We start from the raw sequence: 15,309 nt of genomic DNA, 5'->3' as shown, positions 1-15,309 counted from the left end.
GAGTAGTTTAACTAGTTTAACATTTTAAAAACAACTTAAAATATTTGAAGTTTGTGAGGGAAAAGGGTGTTTTCCACAGCATCCTACTCTGGATTTCTTCTATTGCAGGCCAAACTAATGCAAGATTCACCAAAGTGAGGTCTTTAAACCACAGATTTCCCTCATCACTTGCGCAAGCAAGTTACCAGCAGTTTCAATACAGCTCAAGTTCGGGGAAACAAATGCTTCAGGCTCCCTGCTGACTCAGGCAAGTACCAGAACACTGGAAACAAACTGTTCATTTTCCTCAGGGGCAGCCAAATACAGAAGGAGCTTTTTAGTCAACTGCTGCGTAGCACAGGTTTTCCTCTTTGAAGACGTTATATGTTATGTAAAGATAAGGTAAATATTATCAGAAATACACTATCAGGAATGTATATACAGGGAATTGCCTGTACCTGCTATGGGATCTGAAAGCACTAAACTAGACCTGAGAGCGCAGGACATTGGAATCAGCTTCCATGTGTGATAAACCAAGATAGATACTATATTCCAATGTGAAAAAAGTAGCATTTTCACTGCTTCTGTCAGCATAATTAAAAAGTAACACCACACAGTGACACGAAGATAGAAAGGGTCAGCATGCAGAAAGCAACACAAGTGGCAGCAGCATGACAGGGTCTATCCTCCCCTTCAGTACGCACAGCAGAGAAGGAAAAAACAGCTTCTGGGCTGCAGTGCCACGCTGATTGACTGACACTGCCCACATGAGTGGAACTGCAACAGACATTATAAACAAGACAAAAATCCTGGCTTGCTTCATCCCCTCAAATGTCCTTGACGAACAATGGCTTCGCAGGCATGGCTCTCCTGCCACGGCTGTGACTCACTCGCATTAACACCTGAGCTGATTTAGGACCACAGTTATTATCGACAGGAAGACTTTTGTTGCCAGGTTTCCATTCCAGCGTCAGGTATGGACAGAAACGGTTTTACCACCTTTGCAAAGTCACCTCAGCGCTGCGGATGTGCTCTGAGGAGGGGAAGGTGGGCCTGGCGCAGGGCCTGCAGCAGGGCACCGCCACGCACCGAGGCGGCAGCGCCCTGGGGAAGGGCAAGGGCTGCTGTCCCACCCACCACACGTCCAAGCGGCTGGGCTTCCTGGCGTTGGGAAAGCCCCGAGCTACCACGGCTGCTTAGGCAGACACCCAGACAGATGCACATGTGATTGCAACTTGCCATCAGGCGGGTGGGGTAAGAGCCTCACTGCAGGGGAACATGCAAAAGAGGGATCCCGGACTGACCAAAACAAGGTGTTTTATGCAAAAAGCAACAGTTTTCGGGTTGCTGGCGCATCCGCTGTAGCTATAGAACAAAGCGGAGTCTAGCTGGGGCTGTGTAGCAGCCTGGCACCCCCATAGGGGGTGTGTGGGCTTTGCTATGCCCTCAGCAGCCCTCCGCAGGCTCTGCCACCCAGTCCCAGCTGCCACAGCTATAGCAAGACTTCCTCCAGAAGAGCTCGGACCTGGAGCAGGAGCATAGCAAACCAGCCAGGTACCATCTACACGAGTGTGCAAATCACAACCAGTGCATCCCTCTGCTTTTATTATGTTTGCAAACTGCAGTATTTTACGAGGAAATTGCAAAATTTGGGGTAGGTTGCATTTTATTTTGGCCAAATTTGATACAAAGTGACAAATATCTTCATCTTCCCTTAACCTGTAATATTTCACTGGCGTAATTGTGAGTTTCTAGTTAGAGAGACAGGCTCTAGCTAACACATCCTCCTCTCTTCAGAATACTGGTCAAATAATAACCTAGTAATAAGGCATTTGGTTACTTACAGGAAGCACATCCTAAACAGCACATGTACATAAAATAGCACAGTGCTGGTATCCAGTGAAGACTCCCTCTTTGTCCGAAAGCCTGCACTTATACAGAAGACACACACCTGACAGTTCATGCAGTATTACAGTAGGGGTAAGAGCCAAATCCTGATGGCACCTTGCTCACGAAAGCTGTGACACAAGCACTTCCTCTGACAGCAGAGGCTCAGCACAGCTGAAGCAAATAAACTTGGCTATTAGGTAATCATAAACTAGTGGTCACTTTCATAAAGTAGTGATAGCATTATGGTATATGTAATAAATAGATTGAATGAGGCAGAAGTCTACTGGGTCTAAGCAAAGTACTAACTTTGTCATTGACAGGTATAGATGACCTACAGAGCCAGGTAAATTTATGGTGTTTTAACATGTGATTAATTTTTGTCTTATATGAAAAGAAAATTTTTGTCCAAGAAATTTCATCTGTGAATTTTCCAAAGAACTGCTTCAGAGCCAATGTGTCTGTTGTGTTATATTTCCAAAGCTCCTTACACTGTCCTGTAATTCCAGCTTCCCCTCAGGGGTGCATTTTCTCAGCTCTCTCTGGGGTATTTTGGTTTTCCACTTGAGAAATTTGGAAAGAAATGTTTGAATAGAGTTTATGGTGCACCATGAGTAGCACCCCAGGTTATACTGTGTGATGGCTTTAATGCATATGGCTAAGTGCTCAAGAACTGAATGGAGGTGCATTGCTATCCCTGCGTCACGTAATACTTGCACGTGCACAGAAGAGATGTTCCAGGAAGAGGGACTTGGTACCAGCAGCTACCAGCAGGCTTGGTTCTTCTTTGCACTTCCTGAGTCGGTGGAGCTCCATGCCTTATTTATCAGCCTTCAAATCACTATCCCAGGATATCTGTGTCTTAGTTTAAAGAGCCAGCACATCAGAAATGCCAACAGGCAATGGCTACAGTACACTGCCAGACACACACACATGCATGATGTCTAAACAAAAAACCCAGGCCCATAAGGTGAAATCCTAACCATGATGCTGTCATTCTTTATCTGAGATTTAGCAGGTGTGCAGTCCCCTGGTTTGTTGGGGTTTTATTAACAGGTGAAAATGTCATCTTGTCATGAGAGATTTGATGTAAAACACCCTAATGCTCTATTGCAGGGGTGTCTATATCTTGACGTTTACCATCTTACAGAGAGATAGAATAGGGTTTTCTACTCTCTGAGCCATAAATTAGCTTGTCATTTACTAGAAAATATATTTTAGTGTTGCACCCTGCAAATATGTAAAAATATCAAATGCATTGTATTCTTCATAATATGGTTGTCATTCATGGCAATTAAACTTGCATTACAATTAAATCTCTTCTGATCATAATGATGTTCCGATTATGCAATTTTTATTACTGCACAAAGAAAATTACAAATAAATGTGTACCCTGCAAGAAAACATAATGAGGTATACTCACTTTTTTAAAGTGCTTTTAAAACATTGTCCTTTGGAAATATAAACTGGCATAAAAATATGTGATACAATGATTTCACACCAGAAAAATATTTATTTTTCTTTGTTTATCTTTCTCAACCAATATGCCCACTGATTTTCAGTTACATTCCAGTAGTACATATTTTATCTAATACACATTTTGAGCTTTGGCAGGAATTTTTTAGCTGTCATTTCCCATGAGAGAATCAATGAAATTATAGTACTATCAGAGAAGTATACCTGAATTCATACCCTCAGCTAGCAATACTGCTTTGCAAATTATTATTTTACATTCTGGGTTTTTTGTATTAAGAATCTGCTTTCTTCCCTTAACACATTGTTATATTGCCTACACTAGTAAAAAGCAGGCTATATGTGAAAAACAGCAAGATTTTGAGACCAAAACTTCTTTAGAAGGGATGAAAAAATACTTAATTCAGTGGACCTAACACCAAGCCTTTCTTTGCAACAGTTCTTGTGCTATGTAGAACTTTCTGGTAAACTCCCATTTGAGAAAGAATCAAAAGTTACTCTTTAGAGGATGTAAAAACATTTTTTTTTTTTTTTACTGGAGTTCCAATGCACTTTAACCCCACATTCTGGAAAGATGAATTCAAACTAAAATAAGCAGAGACAAGGAACACTGGAATGATGGAGGAGCTATTGTAGAAAATAAAACCTTTGGCATGCTTAGTCTTAGCAAATTACAGGCTGAGTGTTATTCATAGAGGGCAGTCGTACCTGGCAGAAAACTAAAACCAAACCTTCCAAATACTGTACCTTAAAGTGGAGCTGGAGTCAGTTCTGAAAGCGGCCAAGATGTTGCAGCTGCTAGTTATTGCCAGCACATAAATATATTGCCCCACAAGGCTTCTTGTAATTCAGTGTTTGTCCCTTGTCATGATAATGGATGGCTAAGTGATGGAGTGGTCATGGTGGGTAACAGAGGGGATGAAGCCACAGTTTCAAGGTGAGCTACCTCTGCAGGACAACAGCCATATGATGTCTTTCCACTCAGGTGTAGGCTTTTAACAATATTATTTCCCTACATTGCATTAATTACTCAGGCTTGCCTTGCAGGGAACATTAGTTAGTCATTAAAGCACAGTGGTAGGAATCATAAGGTTGGACTTTCTTAACTCTTTCAAAGCTTTTTTGTGGTTTTTTTTCCTGCTCTTATGCTGCACCACTGGAATCTGTATTTTGCTGTTTTTCGTAAGGGAGCTAACAGATAACTGATGGATTATTGAAATAACTTACTGAAAATTCTCCAGGCATCCATCTCCATCTGCAGATGTCTAAATGTATTTAAGATCTGTCTTTAAAGTTCTTCAGGTTGGTAAAGGATGTCTAGAGAAGTGCTATAGAGGTGCAAAGTATTATCTCAGTTATTAAGTATACACATTTCCTTGCATACAAGTCAGGCTAATTTTTTTTTTTTTCTATGTGCTAATAGGTTTTTGCAAATTAATTAATGAAAGAATTTGGCATACCAAGAGAATTACTTTGCATGATGCCTGAAGAATTAGTAGTTTTTTAACTTGATTTGCTTGAAATATTGAAAGTAGGTAGAAAATATCAGGTTGTGTGTCTGAGTATTTATACTGTACAAAACAGATAAGTAGAAAAAAAGCCCTTTTTTGCTGTACAGAAAGAAGGAGAGTCACCAGAGAGCTTTTCAGTATTCCATGGTATTCTTGTTGCTAAGGAAACTTTCCTTCATCTGTGTTCAGTAAGGCATTCTCAATAATTCCTCCACTGAAGGATGGCATTACAGATCAGTGTCAGCAAAATCAGCCGACAATTAACCAGAAAACTAGTCAATGACAAGTTTTAACAGGAGAGTTCCTGATTTCTTTTATAAAGTCCAGGGTGATTTGTAGCAGGGAGCAGTCTGTAGGAACTATAGGAAGTCTGTATGATTATTCTTATCCTGCCAGAATTTCCCTCAAGAAGCAAAATAGAAAGAAACAAGAATAAAACTAATCATTTGTCTTGTATTTTGCTGGCACTATCCCATTAGCTTACATCCTGTACACTCTCAATTGTACATTCTAAAAGACAAAAATCTCCCTCACATAAAGACTAATACATGTTCTTCACTATCATCTCCCCTTAAGAGATCTTGAAGAAAACAAGAAATAAAGAGATCATATGAATCTCTGTAATCCATGGTATATTTCACTATCTGTGCATGTGTTCATTTTCAGTCCATTACACACGCACCACACTGGCTTTCAATGCTATTGGTCGCAAAACAAGGCACCACTTACCATGAGAAAGAGAGCAGAATTGTCTCTTGCAGAAATAGTAGGCAAGAGCATGCTAATTTATGTTGTAGGATTTCTTACTCTTTTCCAGCAAAGGTTTACCTGCTTTCATTGCATAATGCAAGCTACCAGCTAGCTTTATTATGCCCTTTAGTACTAATCAAATACTTTAAAACTACTACATTTCTTGGGGGAGTTTGGAATCATGATTCTGCCATATTTCTTGTCACAGTGAGGAAGGGGGGCTTTGGTGTATCTCTCTTCCCACATGCAAAAGGTCTGCTGCTCTAGCATTGTCTAGCTGACCTCCTTTCTTGCACAGCACTTCACCACAGATACATCAAGGAAGAGTGCAAGAAATGGGGCTCATACAGCATGACCCTGCTTTGACATAGTTTCCAGAGAAGGCAGCTTCCAGCAATCACTAGTTAGAGAGAATTAAACCTATTGCTTTACTCTGTCCATTTTGTCTAATAGTCACTAATGACCTTACGCTCTGTGCTTTTATCTAATTGCTTTTTAAAGCCATTTGCACTTTTGCCTAGCGTTAAAATATGCATATTATTGGTCCCAGTAGTGCTGCTTTCATGGAAAATATGATACTGAAGACAGTAGACCAAATTTTCATTTGATGTATGCTTATGTATGGTAAGAATGAGAAAAAGGAACAAGTATGAGACCCTTTCTTTCTCCTGAAGGGAAGCAGTGGCTGCCTTACACTATGCCAATTGTAATATTCACTTTGAAAATACTATGCCTCCTGAAAAGGAAATAAACCTTGTATGCATTATTCTCCTGTTCTTACTCCATAGCATGGCTCTGCTCTATGAGTAATTCTGGTCATAATTATACCATCTTTGGTGGAAAGTCAGTATATTTTCAGAACAAGGTTTTGTTTTCCTCTGTGAAGACACTTGTTTTGGTATATAATTCCCACCTGTTCCACAATGGAGACAACTGCAAGTTTCAGCAAAGATACAGCTCAATTTAATCATGCCATGTAACTCAACAACCCTGCTTGTGCTAGGAGATACACAACTCTAATGCATGCGGTATGGGTTTTTCATCCTCAGATCTGGATGTGGACTCACCTAATGCAACTTAGGAGAAGGGCATCCTGTCCAGTGGCAGCCTTCCTGAAGAGATTTTTCTCCTTTTATGTAAGAGCTTTCAGTTATTTTCCTGATTTGAACTCCTTTGTTTCCCAGAATCACAAGGTTTTCTATTGTACATTGTAGAGCTACCGAGAACAGCTTCTGTGTTTCATTACATAAGGTTGGTGGTGAATCTGAAGGAATGGAAAATACCAAAACATCGTGGTGTGTCTAGAATATGAAAGACACATTCTGTTGCTTCTTTGATGTCTCATTAAAGAAAATTAAAATAATACAAATGCAATATCATTAAAACACATTACTAATCCAGCAGGAATGGATGGGCTCAATTCTACTTCAAACTATGATTTGTAATCTGTTGAGGAAACTGTCATGAATAATGGCTTTCAATATGACAATGAATTTTAAACTTTCTTGAGTGAAATATGGATGACAATTTTTTACCACCATTTTGAGATACCTTGAAGTGGCAGTTGCTGGGTAGAGAACAAAAAGACAAATGGCATGGTTTAGAGATACAGAAAATGGAAGATAATGATGCATGAAATAAATGGAGAAGAACTGCAAAAACTACTGGAAAGGGGAAGTGCAGAAAACAGTTTGACCCACCAGTGAGCCTAGTCCTATTTCTATGGAAATGAGCTCATTACTGCTAATTTTTTTTTTAAGCTCCTAGTTGATTCGTGAAGTGCTTTTTGAATTCTGATAAGGACTTCATGAATCACTGAAAAAAAAAAAAAATGAACAAAATATCCAGAGTCAAATGATTACCAACTCCCATAGATTAATCAGCTGTCTGAGTACTTTATATAACAGATCATGCACTAGGAGAGCCAGCTTTTTCCCCTGGTATCATAAGTCTGTAATGTTTCATTCTGTAAAGAAAAGGGATAATACTTCTGAAATCTAATTCTGGATGGTTACTTCATCCAAAAGCCTATATTAAATAGGAAAGACATCTTTGATTTTTTTCCCCTGCTGCTTCCATATTTGATCTGTTTTAAAAATCAGCATCATGAGAATTGGCCATAGAATTGCTTCTCATTCCTCAGAAATAAGAGCATCTGTGGTATTCATACAAATGGTGCTTTCACATTTGTAACCAAGTCAGTATTGGCTGTAGGCACTCCTAAGCAGGCAGGGGAAATGCCTGAGGGCCAAAACACTGGTTCTTCTTAAACCTTCAGGATGCTGAAATAAAAATCAAATGAAGCAACTGATTTAAATAGTAAGCTTTATCTCATTTATAAACCCAGCTGTTTTTAAGACTGTCTATAGACATGAACAGAGTGCATGTCTGTGTCAGACAGATTTTTAACTGAACAATGCTGACTGAATTTACATTATTCATACAGCATCTACACTGAACACCTTTTATTAATTCTCTAAATGCCCCTGGCAAATTCAGTGACTCTCTGCTAATTTGCCTTGTACTAATTTTCAAGGTGTGCGTAGGTCACCAGCATTCTCCAGCATGCACCTTGTAACAATGCACTTGCTAGAAATTACACAAAATAAATCTAATCCGATTGCATGTAAGTAAGTGCATTGTGTCTCTCTTCCAAAACCTTTCACATTTTAGACATGACTCTATATGACATACTTCAAAGATGACAAATAGAACAGACATAACCAGTCTTCATCAGAGATGCATAGGTCATGGTGCCCTGCAAATGTGCATTCTTTAAACAGCTAGAGGATCCTGAGCTATTAATTTCAAACAAGGGGTTAATTGATATTTGAAGTGCGAGTATTTGGGTTGTTTTTTTAAAAAATAGCATCTAGAGATGAGTGGACATACACACCATTCTGCAGTTCTGACAGACTTAGATCATTTTCATTTTAAGACCAACAGGAAGTTGAGCAATAAATTTCATGATAATTTACACGAAGAATTACTCTGTTGAAAATAAGAAATAATCTGGTTTATATGACTTCACTGAATTGGTAGATACTTAGACGGATTTAATTTTTATAGAATGCAGAATTAATTTTGGAAGAAGGTTATAAAGTTATAAAGCATTATGCTATTCAGTTGATAGCATTATTAATAATGCAGAGAGAGTACTTTCACCGTATATGTTCCCATACATTCAGGCAGGAGTTTGTGACACCAAAGCTGCTTTGTTAAAATACTTCCAAGACTTCTTTTCACGTCTCTCATTTCTACGCTTCTCAGGGCACGAGAAGCATAAAGAAATCAGTATTTGAAGAAAAACAAAGACAAGGGGATTGATGTGGAAAAGGAAATACCAAAAGGTATTTCTCTTAGCTGTGAACTCTTATGACAAAGCTGTAGAGGTGACTACAACTCGAGTGAAAGTTTGTGTGCTCTGCTAATGAAGTGCAAACTGAAGGTCCAAAAGCACTCTGGTATTTCTGAGCCCTTACACTCCCAGTCTTTTTAATTGCATCTTGATTTTTGACATTATTGATGCCTCATTTAATTTCCTGTTTCTCTTAAGGGAAGGCTATAATGTAGAATGGAAGAAGAATTTATTATTTTGGATTATGTAAAAAACCATAAACAATAATGAAGATTTTTTTCTGTTATTTATTTCCACTTACACTTCAGAGTAATTATACTTCTTCCTGTTCAGTTCTGAATTCAAGATGATGAAACTCCCTTTCAAACTAAATTAAAAGATAATAGTATCATTACAGATTAACAAAGATCAGTACTCCCACATGCTAGGTACGGTAAAGACCCAGACCAACAGGCAGATATCATTCCAAAATTTAAAAGGCAGGGGTGAAGCAGAGGAAAATGATAATAGCTAGAGGTATGTTGTTAGTGCTGCCTGTCAGATACAGGGGAAAAGAAACTTACCTTAATTTTCATTATTTATATGGGAGCTCTTATAACAGAGACAAAGAATCCAAAAAACAAAAAATCATTGGGAAGAGAGGGGTATGATCCTGGGAAGGAGATGAAGAGTTTGAGGTAGAAATACTTTTAAGGAAGCTGCTGGAAGCAATAAGTTAGCATAATGGAGAATGTTCAGAAACAAAACCTCAAAAAGTATTGCTGTTCCATCTCAAATCAAGCTATGTTCTGTATGTTCTCTCTGATAGCTGTGGTTAGCCAAAACTACCCTCTTCTGTAGCTGTGCTTCCTAGTTCCAGACAACCCCATTTCAAGTCAGACTTATCATGGAAGCCCACAAAGGTTTTAAAAAGGTACATGAAACATTGAGTATTTTAAATGTTCATAGTTGTATTTAGGTATATATTAAAAAAAAAAAAAAAAGAATAAAAGGAAAAAAAAGGTTGTGTTGCTTCATATTGTAAAGATAATGCACAAGGTGCAAAGTTGAGTAAGAAGTTTGATTTGTAAATTGCACAAATGCTGTTTGAATGACAGAGGTTACCTCTCAAAATAATTTATAGTTCTTTACTCAAGTACTTCAAGTTCTTTTGTCTAATTTTGTTTCAAGGGTAAGAATTACATAATGCAGGAAATTGTGGAAAGCAAGATAGTCCAGTTCTGTTGAAAGAATTTTACCAGCACGAATCTGTTCTGTGGAATCCTACCCAGCACAATACAGTAACTGGAAGAACAAAGGCATACACTTGCTACAGAGCTATAGCCCCTTTTTCTCCAGAAATTTAAGTAGCTGGACCTTATTTGCCTGCACTTTTCAAACTACTATTACTAATATTACATACTAGTTTGCCCTTTTAAAAAAAAAACAGCCATTTGATTGGTTAGGCATCAGACTTTTACCATTTTTGAGTTCAGCATTTTAAGAATACTAAATCATAAAAAGTTATATCAAAAGAAAATGCTTTTGTTTTCTCCTAGTTAAAAAGAATTAAACCACACAGAAATATGAATGGGTCATAATTCTTTGTCTCCTTTTATTTCCAGGCTAGACTCTGGACACGAGGCAGGCCCATATGGGAAGCTGAGCTTTGGCCAAACAAACCTCAAAGATGATTGTAACATGGGCTGAGTTGACATTCTCATTTAGCTCCCAAAAGTGGCCCTTAATTTCCTTGAAGGGGTAACACAGTTGCTATAATGCAGATGTCCAAACCCACTGTTTCCTGACAACAAGAAGTATGTAGCTAAGCACACAGCACTAGTTTTTTGCATTTAGACCTGCTAGGTGACAATAAGAGATGTGATGCAGAGTAAATAGCTTCCTAATACTTTTTTTGTAGGTAGGCAAGTGTTTCATCGACACTGCACAATTACAATGCATATTGAAAAAGACATGATGCTCGGATAAGGCAATCTTTTTGTTACAGTGCCATTTGTGCTATAACGTATTTGATAGCTCTGCAATCACAGGTCTCGGTAAAGAAGATCCAGTTGCTTCAAAGAATCATTTAAGAAAATGTCTTTGATGCATTAACATGTCACAGAAATAAAACAATAGAGCTACTTATTCCCACTGTTAGCCAAGATAAGGCTAGGTATGTGTCCATAAAGAGGAGCTCCAATGGTTGGCCCATCTGCAGTATTCCAGTCTTACTGTATGCTGCACAATAGGCTAGAAACTCTTTATTAAAAGAAATATTTACAGAGATGCCTCAGCAGTGTTTCCTTGCTGAGTGTACACAGCATGTTATTCTCCCAGATTCCCTTATTCCCCACAGGATAGACACGTTCATGTTTGCATTTAAAAAATCATATAATAATCTACAGCCAGTCAGTATAAAACCACAAGAAAAATAATGTCATTGATCCAAATACACAGCCCTGATAAAGTTAGTGCTCTGAGTGCCTACAAAGACTAAGCAAGCCAGTACTTAAGCAGTTTTCCCTTTAATAGCATTGTACCTTCTCTATCCTACTTAGGAACCACAAAAATGTACTGCATTGTCAGTCTCCATGCCCTTCCCTTCGTGGATTAAAAAGCTCTGCTGTGGTATATTTACAGTTCTTAAATGAGCATGCTGAATTAAGAGCATTTACTCAAAACCTTTTTTTCTGTCATACTGATTAACACTACTTTCATCTAGAAAATTTTAAACACGTTTTACTTTTCATCATATTAATGTTGACAGACCTCCTTTATCAGTACTTTAATTAACAGCAGGTAAGGGAGGCAAAGGGAGTATGACATGCTATTGCTTCTACATGATTTAAAGTCTGCTTGTGAGACTTTCTCTCAACTCATAGTTGAAATTGTGTTATCTCATACATTCCCAGGATTACTGTTTCATGTAAATGTCATTTTTGCTGTCCAAAACATAAAAAAAAAAACAAACCATACCAGAGCGATAAAACCACTCTCTTTCTGAGAAACATGAGGAAAGCTGTATGCTTTTGATCAAAGACAAGAACCTAACTTCAAAGTAACACCTCCTCTGTAAATATATTACACAGTACTCTTACTAAGGAAAAGGGGTGTCCTTGATTTCAAATAACCTAAGGCTAGTACCGTGGGATTTGCCCATATTAACAGAGTTTAATCTTACTCCTCTGAATACTTACCAAAATGAAACCAAAACATTTTAAATGCCTTGGGTCTCCTTTCATTTATGTAAGTCTGATAGACCACAGTCCAGTACTTCATTGGAAGGACACCCATCTTATTGTGGACTAAGAATGGGGAAAAATTACAGATTTGAAAAGCATTAGAGATTTTTCATTAAACCCAAGTCTTCCTTCCAATGAGAGGAAGGAGTGGTTATATGCCTGCAGATGCAAGATGCATTACCTCTAATTTGATTGGTATCATCTGATATTATTTTTTTGTATCACTGTTGGAGACGTTTTCGTTACTTCTTTTATTGCTGCAGTTTAGTAAAGCAAAGCAAAATTCCAGATTATCATCAGTGACTCTGAAGACATGGAGAAAGGCCATTAAGTTATTTCACAGCATGCTACTTAGCATGGACCATGGTGGTATCAGTTCATACAAAGAATATTAATTATTTAAGAGCCAGCTACAAGGCTAATAATGACACATGTAATGAAACAGTTCTGAGTGGGCACAGAGCAGTCAGTTTTACCTTCAGCTGACAGTATAATCAACAGTACAAGTGCATTGATATCACTTTCATCTGTATGTAGTAAACAGGAAGCAGCTGAAGTTACTGAAATGACATTTTCCTGTACAAAGTCTTTTTTCTCTGGAAGAAAAAAAATACCCAGCATAATTCAGTGATCTAGGTATGGTTTATAAATCCTACTAATTTCATTACATCTTAAAAAAAAAAACATACTCCAGCTATCTGAAAGAATCACATTTTGTTTTTCAGAATTCTAAATGTTGAGGTTGTTTTAAGATATCCTGTTGTTTTACTAAGACTTCTCATATCTCTCAAATGTATAAGCAAAAAATTCCATTTACATGAACTGAATGTTCAATATGCTGAAAAAATGAAGAAGCTGTGATTTCTGATAGGGATTAAAACCTCTTAAACATTGAAGACTGTTAATAAGCTGAAAAAAGCCTTTGTTTCTGCCATACTTACTCTCAACGTGTGCCGTTTCTCATTTTCACTAAATGTATTTGCTGCAGTAAATGCATTGCAAAAAGAGCTCAGAGTTCCTTCTCTGGATTGGAAAACCACCGATTCCCTCTAGGTTTCTACACCAATATTTTCACTACTGAGCAAAGTATAATTCTTGTCAGAAATTTAGAATTACTCCCTATCCTCTCCTTCATTCCCATACTGCTTCCAAAACCCATTATGACGGGCAAGAAGATTAAGGCTCTGTATGCTCTCTAAGGTATGCTATGCTGTATGTATCCATATTTCAGTGCTCAGCTGAGTCTACCTCTGATCATAGCCTGCAGTATCTCACAACCTGCTCCTTAGGAGGGACAAGAACTTAAGCAACTTGCTCTCAGTCTGTCAGCAGTACTGTAATTGCATTATGGACATTTGGGCCACACAGTAGAAGATGTAGCCAGTAATGTACAGCCACAGCATTTCCTCGCCTCTTCACATCACAAGTAAATGCTTGTTTGTATTTGTGCTACAAGTGTGTGTCAGAGACTTGTGTTCAACCACAGACCTGTCCAAGGCAAGAGACCTACAGCAAATTTGGTTCCCATGTTTTCTGTACCAGCACTGCTAATCTAAAGTAAAACTTTTCTTGTGTGGCAGCTTTCTTGTTAAAGGTCTGCTGGAGACTAACAGTCATGGAACAAGACAACACAACACAAGCCTGCAAGTCCTGCAACATTTATATGAAATGTGAACCTACAAAGATGTTCTCAATTCACACAAAATCAGATCACTTTGCAGGACTTGTGCTGTGAAGACCTGACAGTCACCATTTGTGCCATTAGCACAGAATATGTGTCCTTTAATATGGCAGGTTGCATCTTGCCAGCCCTATACTACTGTCTTGCACTGAAACTCCTGCAACTTCTTGACAGGTGAAAAATTAAACAGTAAGGTAGGCATAAAAAGAATTTGCAGTTTGTACAAGCTCAGACTTAACCAAAAAGCTAAAGGCATACCTGGAAACACTTTTACAATATACAAAATTAATGAATACTTTTCAGTTTGCAGCTGAGACATAAATATGTGCAATGAACATCTAACAGACATCTTACCTCTTCAGCATGGATATATAGCTGCTGCTTCACTCTCCCTTGGAAGCAGAATGATTTAATATGCTTTGCTTGGTAAGTCACCCTCCAGCAAAATAAATTTTGATTTCTGCTGCAATCAAAAGAATTTAAACAAAATCACCTATCAGCTCTCCCAAGATTCATTGATGTAAATGTCCATTTCAGTCTTTGTTTTCAATACAGAAAAAGGTTGGTTTGAGACAATTTTCATGATTCTCTAAGGACAGGTGTGAAGACTACACTTAGATGGCCACATCTTTCACATGCATCATGTTTCCTGGGTCTATGGCTATGTGCTGCTCTCTGTGAACGAGTCACTTCCCCAGTTATGCTTATTTGCATCTGTCTGTCTTGGAAAAGCAGAAGTCTGGCAATGAAAGGTAAGACAGGAGACTCTCTGTGTTCATCACTCTCCCACCATGCTCTGCACATGCCAAAGTCAGATATTACTGAGTTCATCTGTCTCCAAGCATAAAAAGAAAAAGAGCAGTGATGTGCTATGAAGCAAAATCAGCTTTTAAAATATATATATATATTTTTTTTTAAATTCTAAGGCTCTTGTTGAAGTTATAAATAATTGCTTCAACAGATTTGTAGGCCCAGCCTTGGTGATCATTCAGCAACAAAGTGGAATTGCAGAGGTGCTAGACATTCTTAATTTCCCTTTTCTTGTATTATGTCTCACGGCTTCATGCATCATATACAGTGCATGAAAATCATTGCAAAGCATACCCTTTTGCTCAACAAAATACATTTTTAACCATATTGCTCTTTACACAATATTCAAACCATCAAAAGCAACATCCTGCTAGTTTTGTCATATAATTTATTTAAAAAATGGAATCTGAATATTTTCCATAAAAGAGAAATTGGAAGTCATATGTCTTAATTCAGACACACAGAGACCACACACTTAACCCAGTGTAACAGTATCATGTGTCCATGATTTTTCACTAGTCAATAGTGAAGGAAATTGTCTTAACAACCACAGAATGCTCACATAGAACAGGTAAGGATTATCTTTTGCCATTAATATGTTATTGTCATAATGTTAAAATGAATGCTAAAATCAAG

At 37.9% G+C, this 15,309-nt stretch overlaps 1 long non-coding RNA gene across 1 annotated transcript; it reads left to right on the top strand.

Annotated features, from left to right (window-relative positions):
* Positions 1–247: 247 nt before the first annotated feature.
* LOC134163389 (uncharacterized) lies at positions 248–11,222 on the top strand. Its single transcript, XR_009964714.1, has 2 exons — positions 248–953; positions 10,563–11,222. It is a non-coding gene; the product is annotated as an uncharacterized LOC134163389 (long non-coding RNA).
* The last annotated feature ends 4,087 nt before the right edge of the window (positions 11,223–15,309 follow it).

The sequence above is a fragment of the Pezoporus occidentalis genome, unplaced genomic scaffold (assembly GCF_034315485.1).
Source record: "Pezoporus occidentalis ecotype Australia unplaced genomic scaffold, CSIRO_AGI_Poc_V1 ctg20, whole genome shotgun sequence".
NCBI lineage: Eukaryota > Metazoa > Chordata > Aves > Psittaciformes > Psittacidae > Pezoporus > Pezoporus occidentalis.
The sequence above is the reverse complement of the archived record's forward strand: the minus strand, read 5'-3'. Positions and strand labels throughout refer to the sequence as shown.